This window comes from Hyla sarda, chromosome 5, assembly GCF_029499605.1.
Source record: "Hyla sarda isolate aHylSar1 chromosome 5, aHylSar1.hap1, whole genome shotgun sequence".
Classification (NCBI taxonomy): domain Eukaryota; kingdom Metazoa; phylum Chordata; class Amphibia; order Anura; family Hylidae; genus Hyla; species Hyla sarda.
This window is the reverse complement of record NC_079193.1, coordinates 124,034,650-124,042,518: the sequence shown is the minus strand read 5'-3', so window position 1 is coordinate 124,042,518 and position 7,869 is coordinate 124,034,650. Positions and strand designations below refer to the sequence as shown.

Sequence of the window (7,869 nt, the reverse complement as noted above, 5' to 3'; positions counted from 1 at the left end):
GCCAGATAAGTTCCTAACCAGGGCGCCTCCAGCTGTTGCAAAACTACAACTCTCAGCATGCCCGGACAGCCTTGGCTGCCCAGGCATGCTGGCAGTTGTAAATTGTAATTTTGCAACAGCTGGAGGTACACTGGACTCGAAAGCACCCCTATTGCAAAGTGTTGTCAGCAGCATTCCATTCACTGTAGGGCACTTCCTCTGCTTCAACGTCACAGAAACAGCCAATCACAGAACAGCTCAAAAGCGCAGAGCCAAGAATCTGCACTATTCGGACCATAGAGTGATAACGAGGCAACACAAATGTCGGGTATTCAGGCAGCCTTCCAAAAGGTAAAAGCGAATGTTAGTCTTCGGAAACATGGCTACCACGTTTCCACAGCAGGGTATCTCTTGTGATTGACAGTTTGTGACAGTTTTAGAATGCTGAGAGCCCGTCCCTCCTCCTGTCTGGGCTGCGCTTCTCTAGGCTGGATGGGTGTAGTACTGCTCGGAGAAGGCGAGGTAAGTAGGGCACAGCCGGGTAGGGAAATCCGAACTGTCACTGCACACGATAGTGTTTGGGTTGGGGGTGTTTGCAAAGCATTCTGGGGCTTGTAGTGTCACTGTAGGAGACTTGACTTGTCATGGGCACTATACATATTCATGCAATGAGTTTTCATGGTCTCTAGGAAGTTGCCCTAAAAGCTGTTTACAATTCATAGTGAGGTGCTATTTATTTCTACTTGGCCCTCTCTACATTACACCTTGCTAAGTTCTACATGTAGCTACTATATCTAATGGAGCTACAGGGAAGGACACTACAACCTGCGATTAAAAGAGCGTCAGATATGTCATGTAACTCAATGCACAGTTTGCTCTGTGATAACTTTCTAAACTCCAGTGCAAACTCTAGTGCAGCAGAGGGTTTACCTGCAGTCCACCCAGATGTAATGTCAAAAATTGTGTCTACTGAAAAACTCTACTATATCTTGTCAGAAGTTATGGATGGTTGGTGTATCAATCAGTTGAGAGGACCATAATATATGTGTATAGCCCATCAGGACTGAAAGGTCTCTCAGTAGGCCTCAGATTACTTATTGATATGTTCAGTTCAACCTCTGAACTGTCTGCTTCTGCACCCACAGATTGTCCGCGGCGGAATTTACGCTGCAGAAAATCCGCCGCAGTCCCTACTGACTTCAATGGGGCTTGCGGCGGATTTTCCGCAGCGTAAATTCCGCCGCGGAAATCTCCTATGGACAGCCCAGAAGAGTCCGCCCCTTTCAAATACGCTGCGGAAAACCCGCAAAAACAGAGAGCGTGTGAACGTACGCTTAAAGGGGTTATTCAGCAATAGAAAAACTGAGCAAATTTTTTTTTCAAAAACAGTACCACTCCTGTCTGCAGGTTGTGTCGTATTACATGTCTACATTCACTTTAATGGAACTGAGCTGCAATACCACCCCTCACTCACCATTCAGTGATAGGAATTTCTTTACTGTAGTCCGTAAGGCATTGACAGTAATATGACAGGTATACAATAGAGCCGGAGGCAGAGGTAGTAATGGGACAAAACTGTTTTGCACAGCCGACTACCTGGTGTCTCTCTATGCGCATTGAGGCCTTTTATGGGGCACTTATCTTAGGAGCATTGATAGCAGCGTATAATCAAAACTGGAAGGTGTTATAAGAAGGTGCTGAATTCTTTGCGATCTTTGAAGCCTAAGGCTCCTGTCGCATCTAACTTAATAATCCAGCTCGCTTCCTTTTGAAGAAGAGCTGCGTATTTGTCACCTCCTGCTGGTAATGGATAAACTCTTTCTAAACCTGCAAATTTTAATAAGGTATTGTCACTGTCATGGATTTTTCTCGTATGAGAACTAAGACGAGGAACTCCGAATCCTGTTCTTATGGATCTAAAGTGTTCACGAATTCGAACTTGTAACTGGCGGATGGTTTTGCCAATGTAAAAGAAGCCGCAGGGGCAGATCAGTGTGTACACTACAAAGGAGGTACGGCATGTTGATTGACTGTGTGTATAGCTGCCTAGTTTTATGTGTCTACTGGCTAAATTATTTGTAAAGAAGGAGCAATTCTTGCATGAATGAGTAAACAGTAAGCCATGTAGAGTGAGTAGATTTCTCTTTTTTATTTTTCAAACGGTCACCTATGGTCACGTTTTTTCTAAATGTGACTAGGGGTTTGTTAGTGGTTACGTCTTTCAGGTCTCCGTCTGTCCCGAACATGTACTAGTGACGTTGTATAGCTGTTACTACAGTTTGATTCAGGGTGGAGTTGCTAAGGGAGAACACAAAGCGTTTATTGGTGTTAGTATTTCTAAGTTTTTGTTTTATAGGTTTCATTAATTCTGTTCTTTCTAGTTTTCTGGCTCTATCAAGAGCTTCATCTACAATAGATAAAGGATAGTTTCTGGCAAGAAATCGTTTTTTGAGTTCTTCTGCTTGTGTTTCAAAAATCTTATTTGTATTCTTAATACGCTTTAATCGCAGGAATTGGGAATATGCAATCCCCCATTTTGTGTGTGTGTGGGGGGGGGGGAGCTCTGAAAATCCAAAAGTGAGTTACGCGCAATAGGTTTGCGGTAACCCATAGTAACAAGGGAATTGTCGAAAATTTTTAGTTTAACATCCAAAAATTCAAGCTCCAAACACAAAAGTAAAAAACATATTTTCCTTATTAATTGTGTTAAGATAGAATACAAAGTCAGAAAAGGCATCCTCTGGGGCGTCCCAGACAACCAATACGTCGCCAACGAATCTTAAAAATAATTTAATAAATTTAACATATGGGTTGAGGTTGGAAAAGATGTATTTTTGTTCAAAGACAGCGAGGAAGAGATTGTCACAAGTGCAGGAGACCGTGCCCATCGCCGTGCCGGTCTCCTGCCTATACCAATTTTCTCCCTCTTTGAATTCCTTATGCGACAATACAAATAGTAAAGCGTCAAATACAAATGAAATAAATTATTCAGATTTATCTGTCTCCGAAAGGATTTCACGGATAACCTGTACACCCGCATCCCACGGGATGCGGGTGTACAGGCTCTCGACGTCTACAGAAGCTAGTTTGTATCCAGGTTGCCACTCAAAGATGTCTAGATGTGTAAGAAGGTAACCAGTGTCTTTTATATATGTTGTAGTATGTTTTAAGTAATGGTTTTAGCAGCCACTCTATATATTGGGAAAGATATATATGCGCACCTTCCCTCCGATCCTACGCCTAAGAAATGAAATCAATTACGATCGTTTTTAAGAAAACAATCTGAACAAGGTCAAATCTCAATAAAAACGGCAGAAAAATTACCTATTTGTCCAAAAGCTGCAAAATGGTATTTCCTTCCAAAAGTTCATAAGTCGCAGAGCCGACCCCCAGGCTGACCAGTTGTTGCTGGGATCGGCTATGCTACCGAATATCTTTCTCAATATATAGAGTGGCTGCTAAAACCATTACTAAAACATACTCCAACATATATAAAAGACACTGGTGACCTTCTTACACATCTAGACATCTTTGAGTGGCAACCTAGATACAAACTAGCTTCTGTAGACGTCGAGAGCCGGTACACATATGAAAATATGTTTTTCACTTTTGTGTTTGATTGTTTGGAGCTCAAACTTTTGGATGTTAAACTAAAAATTATGGACAATTCCCTTGTTACTATGGGTTACCGCAAACCTATTGCGCGTAACTCACTTTTGCATTTTCAGAGCTCCCAGCCCCCACACACAATTCCTGCTATTAAAGTGTATTAATAATACCAACAAGATTTTTTAAACACAAGTAGAAGAGCTCAAAAAAATTATTTCTTGCCAGAGACTATCCTTTATCTATTGTAGATGAAGCTCTTGATAGAGCCAGAAAACTAGAAAGAACAGAATTAATGAAACCTAAAAAACAAAAACTTAGAAATACTAACACCAATAAACGCTTCGTGTTCTCCCTTAGCAACTCAAACCTGAATCAAACAGTAGTAGCAGCTATACACTGTCACTGGTACATGTTAGGGACAGACGGAGACCTGAAAGAAGTAACCACTAACAAACCCCTAGTCACATTTAGAAAAAACATGACCATAGGTGACCGTTTGAAAAAACTTACAAATAAAAAAGAGAAATCTACTTACTCTACATGGCTTACAGGTTACTCATTCATGGGTAATTAATTACCCATGCAAGAATTGCTCCTTCTGTACAAATAATTTAGCCAGTAGACACATAAAACTAGGCGGCTATACACACATAGGGGGAGATGTATCAATGTTGTTGTTGGTAGAAGTTTTTTGTAGATCATTTTGGTTGGTCTAAATTTGGTGCAATTTCTCCAAATTTATCAAACTTGTGTAAGCCCCGTGATAAATTTCGTGCAATGGTCTAAATCTCCACACAGTTCTATTTGTAGACCTGTTCTACACCTCATAGGAAAAGTGGTGTATCCTGGACGCTGGGCTTTTGTTCTATTGTTTTTCAGGATTCCACTGAGGTTTTTTTTGTCCACCAGCAAAAACGCCTGAAAAACGGTCCCAGCTTTTCCTGCATTTTGGTAATTTTTCTTGGGGGAGATTTATAAAAAACTGTACAGAGGAAGAGTAGTGCAGTTGCCCATGGCAACCAATCAGATTGCTTGTTTAAAAAAATGAAAGGAGCGATCTGATAGGTTGCTATGGGCAAATGCACTGCTCTTCCTCTACATAAGTTTTGATCTCCCCCCTTGTGTTTTTTCTTGCATTTTTGCTGGTGTGCGGAAACAAACATTTTTGTACCGTGTGCATTTTTTTCACTGCCTTCAGGTACTACTCCATGGGTCGGATGCAGAGCACCCGCCCCACGGAGTGTAAGGAGTGATGTACAGCATATACATATACAGGGTGCAGAGCATCACTACTTACCTCCGCCCGCTGTATAGTATACAGGGGGAATAGTGTATCCAAGAATACTATACAGGAGCCCAGCAAGGAAAGAGTTAACCCACCCTGCTGCTGAGCAGTTCTGAGTAAAATCTTTGTGCGCTCTCCTGTATATACAGCCATCTACAGGATACAGTAGGCAGACAAGAACAATTGGAGGCTCCCTGTTACACACTGCAGTATGGGCGCACTCCCCAGGTGAGATCGCAAATGATGTCCTAACCTTTTTTTTTTCTCATTTCAGATACGTGAAAGGGGAGGACTATGTTACATTCAGTGTATTGCGATGATGACCAGCTTTTTTTAATGTCAATAAAAGGTTTAATGAGGGCTGTGTGGGGAGTGTTTTTTTTTTTTTTTTTTTTTTCAATGTGTCGTGTTTTTTTAATTGAATTTTTCAGGCTTAGTAGTGGAAGCTGTCTTGTAGACGGAATCTATTACTAAACCGGGCTTAGCGTTGGCCACAAAAACAGCTAGCGCTAACCCCCGATTATTACCCCGTTACCCACTGCCACAGGGTTGCCGGGAAGAGCCAGTACCAACAGGCCTGGAGTGTCAAAAATAGCGCTCCTGGGCCTAGGCAGTAACAGGCTGAGGTAATTTAGGTTGGGGAGAGCCAGTAACAATGGTCCTCGCCCACCCTGGTAACGTCAGGCTGTTGCTGATTGGTTGGTATCTGACTGACACTGAAAATATGGGGAACCACACACAAAATTACAAAAAAAACAACACATAGGGTTCCCCATATTTTCAGTGTAAGTCAGACACCAACCAATCATCAACAGCCTGACGTTACCAGGATGGGCGAGGACCATTGTTACTGGCCCTCCCCAGCCTAAATAACCCCAGCCTGTTACCGCCTAGGCCAAGGAGCGCTATTTTTGATGATCCGGGCCTGTTGGTACCGGCTCTTCCTGGCACCCCTGTGGCGGTGAGTACCGGGGTAATAATTGGGGGTTAGCGCTAGCTGTTTTTGGGGCTAACTCTAAGCCCAGCTTAGTAATAGATTCCGTCTACAAGACGGCTTCCACTACTAAGCCTGAAATTTCAATTATAAAAAAACACAACACATTAAATAAAAAATGTGTTTAAAAGAACACTCCCCCACAGCCCTCGTTAACCCTTTTATTGACATTAAAAAACGCTGGTCATCGTCACAGTCCACCGAATCTCAGGTAGTCCTCCGCATTTACCTATCTAAAATAACAAGAAAATAAAAACACGAAAAATGGGTTAGTACATTTTTGGCACTCTCCCCTGGGGAGAGCGCACATAATGCAGTGTGTTCCTAAAGAGGGAGCCTCCAATTGTTGCTAAACTACAACTCCCATCATGGGGGCTGTAGGTAAACAACAGCTGGAGTCACCCTGTTTGGGAACACACTGCCAAAAAGGCTCTGTTCCCATTATGCTAAATGCATATTGAGAACAGAGCCATACTTACCACCCTGGCTCCAGGCCTGGACTGTGAAGTTCTGCCCCCTAATGATGTCATCACTAGGGGTCAGGGGCGGAGAAGTTGCAAGGGGTCTCAATAGTGAGACCCCTGAGATCTGTCAGTCTGCCCTTGGATTACTACTCCCATCATGGGACATTTTGTGTCCCATGATGGGAGTAGTTGTAGTACCGCAGTGCTGAGGGATGGCTCTTGCACATCCCCCAGCTGCAAAACTGTATTGTGACTGTTCGGACTACTACTCCCATCATGGACAGACTCTGTCCATGATGGGAGTTGTAGTCCTTGGGCTGAAGGACAGATCGCAGCAGGTCATTCTCCAGAGACCCGCTGCGATCTGCATTTAGTAACTTAAAAAGCCGGCAGCAACACTGCACTCCCCGCCGCCTCCTATATACAGATGTCACGATTCATAATCCCCGCCGCCGGGAGACCGGAGCTCTAATTGGTGGAAAGCTATTCACCATTATACACCAATCAGAGCTCCTGTCTTCTGGTGGGGATTATGAATTGTGACAGGTCTATACAGGGGAGCGAGTGGAGCCGCTTCTACAGTATATAATTGTTATGTGTATTTCCCCACCACAGACTAATAGTGACCCCCTGTAAAGTGAGCGCTGGGACCGCTGTGTGATTGACACACAGGTCCCCAGCGCAAGTGTCCGGCCCCACTGACCTTTTATATGTTATAAATCTTTATGATACACACTGCCCGTCCTCTTCTTCTTTCTTCTGATACCGGAGACGAGCGGCTTCTGCTTTCACTATAGTCAGGGCACCCCTTGCCGTTGTCTGGCCCCAGCCCTGTGCAGTGTGGAGGCAGGGAGGGAGCGCTCTGTCTATAGACTATGATACAGAAGCCGCTTGTCTCGGGATCAGAAGAATGAAGAGGAGGACTGGCAGTGTGTATCATGAAGATTTACAACATGTAAAGGTCAGTGGGGCCGGACACTTGCGCTGGGGACCTGTCAATCACACAGCGGTCCCAGCGCTCACTATAGTAGTGTTCAGTATTAGTCTGGGGGGGGGGGGGGGTATACAGTACACATAACAATTATATACTGTAGAAGCGGCTCCACTCGCTCCCCTGTATAGACCTGTCACAATTCATAATCCCCGCCAGAAGACTGATTGGTGAATAGCTTTCCACGAATCAGAGCTCCTGTCTCCCGGCGGCGGGGATTATGAATCATGACATCTGCATACGGGAGCCGGCGGCAGCGCAGTGGAGCCGCATGTACCGCCGGCTTTTTAAGTTAATAAATGCAGATTGCAGCGGGTCTCTGGAGAATGACCTGCTGCGATCATCTGTCCTTCAGCACCAGGACAACAACTCCCATCATGGACAGAGTCTGTCCATGATGGGAATAGTAGTCCTAACAGTCGCAATAGAGTCCCGTAGACGGGGGATGTGCATCTCTCAGCGCTGCGGTACTACAACTCCCATTATGGGACAGATTCTGTCCCATGATGGGAGTAGTTGTAGTACTGCAGTGCTGAAAGACGGCTAG

At 44.2% G+C, this 7,869-nt stretch overlaps 1 protein-coding gene across 4 annotated transcripts in view; it reads left to right on the top strand.

Moving 5' to 3' along the window:
• Window positions 1-220: 220 nt before the first annotated feature.
• The window catches only part of ANO10 (anoctamin 10), a 687,222-nt gene continuing 679,573 nt past the window's right edge, over window positions 221-7,869 (top strand). For 2 of the 4 annotated variants that reach the window (XM_056520225.1, XM_056520223.1), the window contains exon 1: window positions 385-501. The gene's annotated coding sequence lies outside the window, so the exon portion shown is untranslated. Of the gene's footprint in view, window positions 331-383; window positions 502-7,869 lie in introns of those variants that run through there. The other 2 variants (XM_056520224.1, XM_056520226.1) reach the window with 2 other exon arrangements.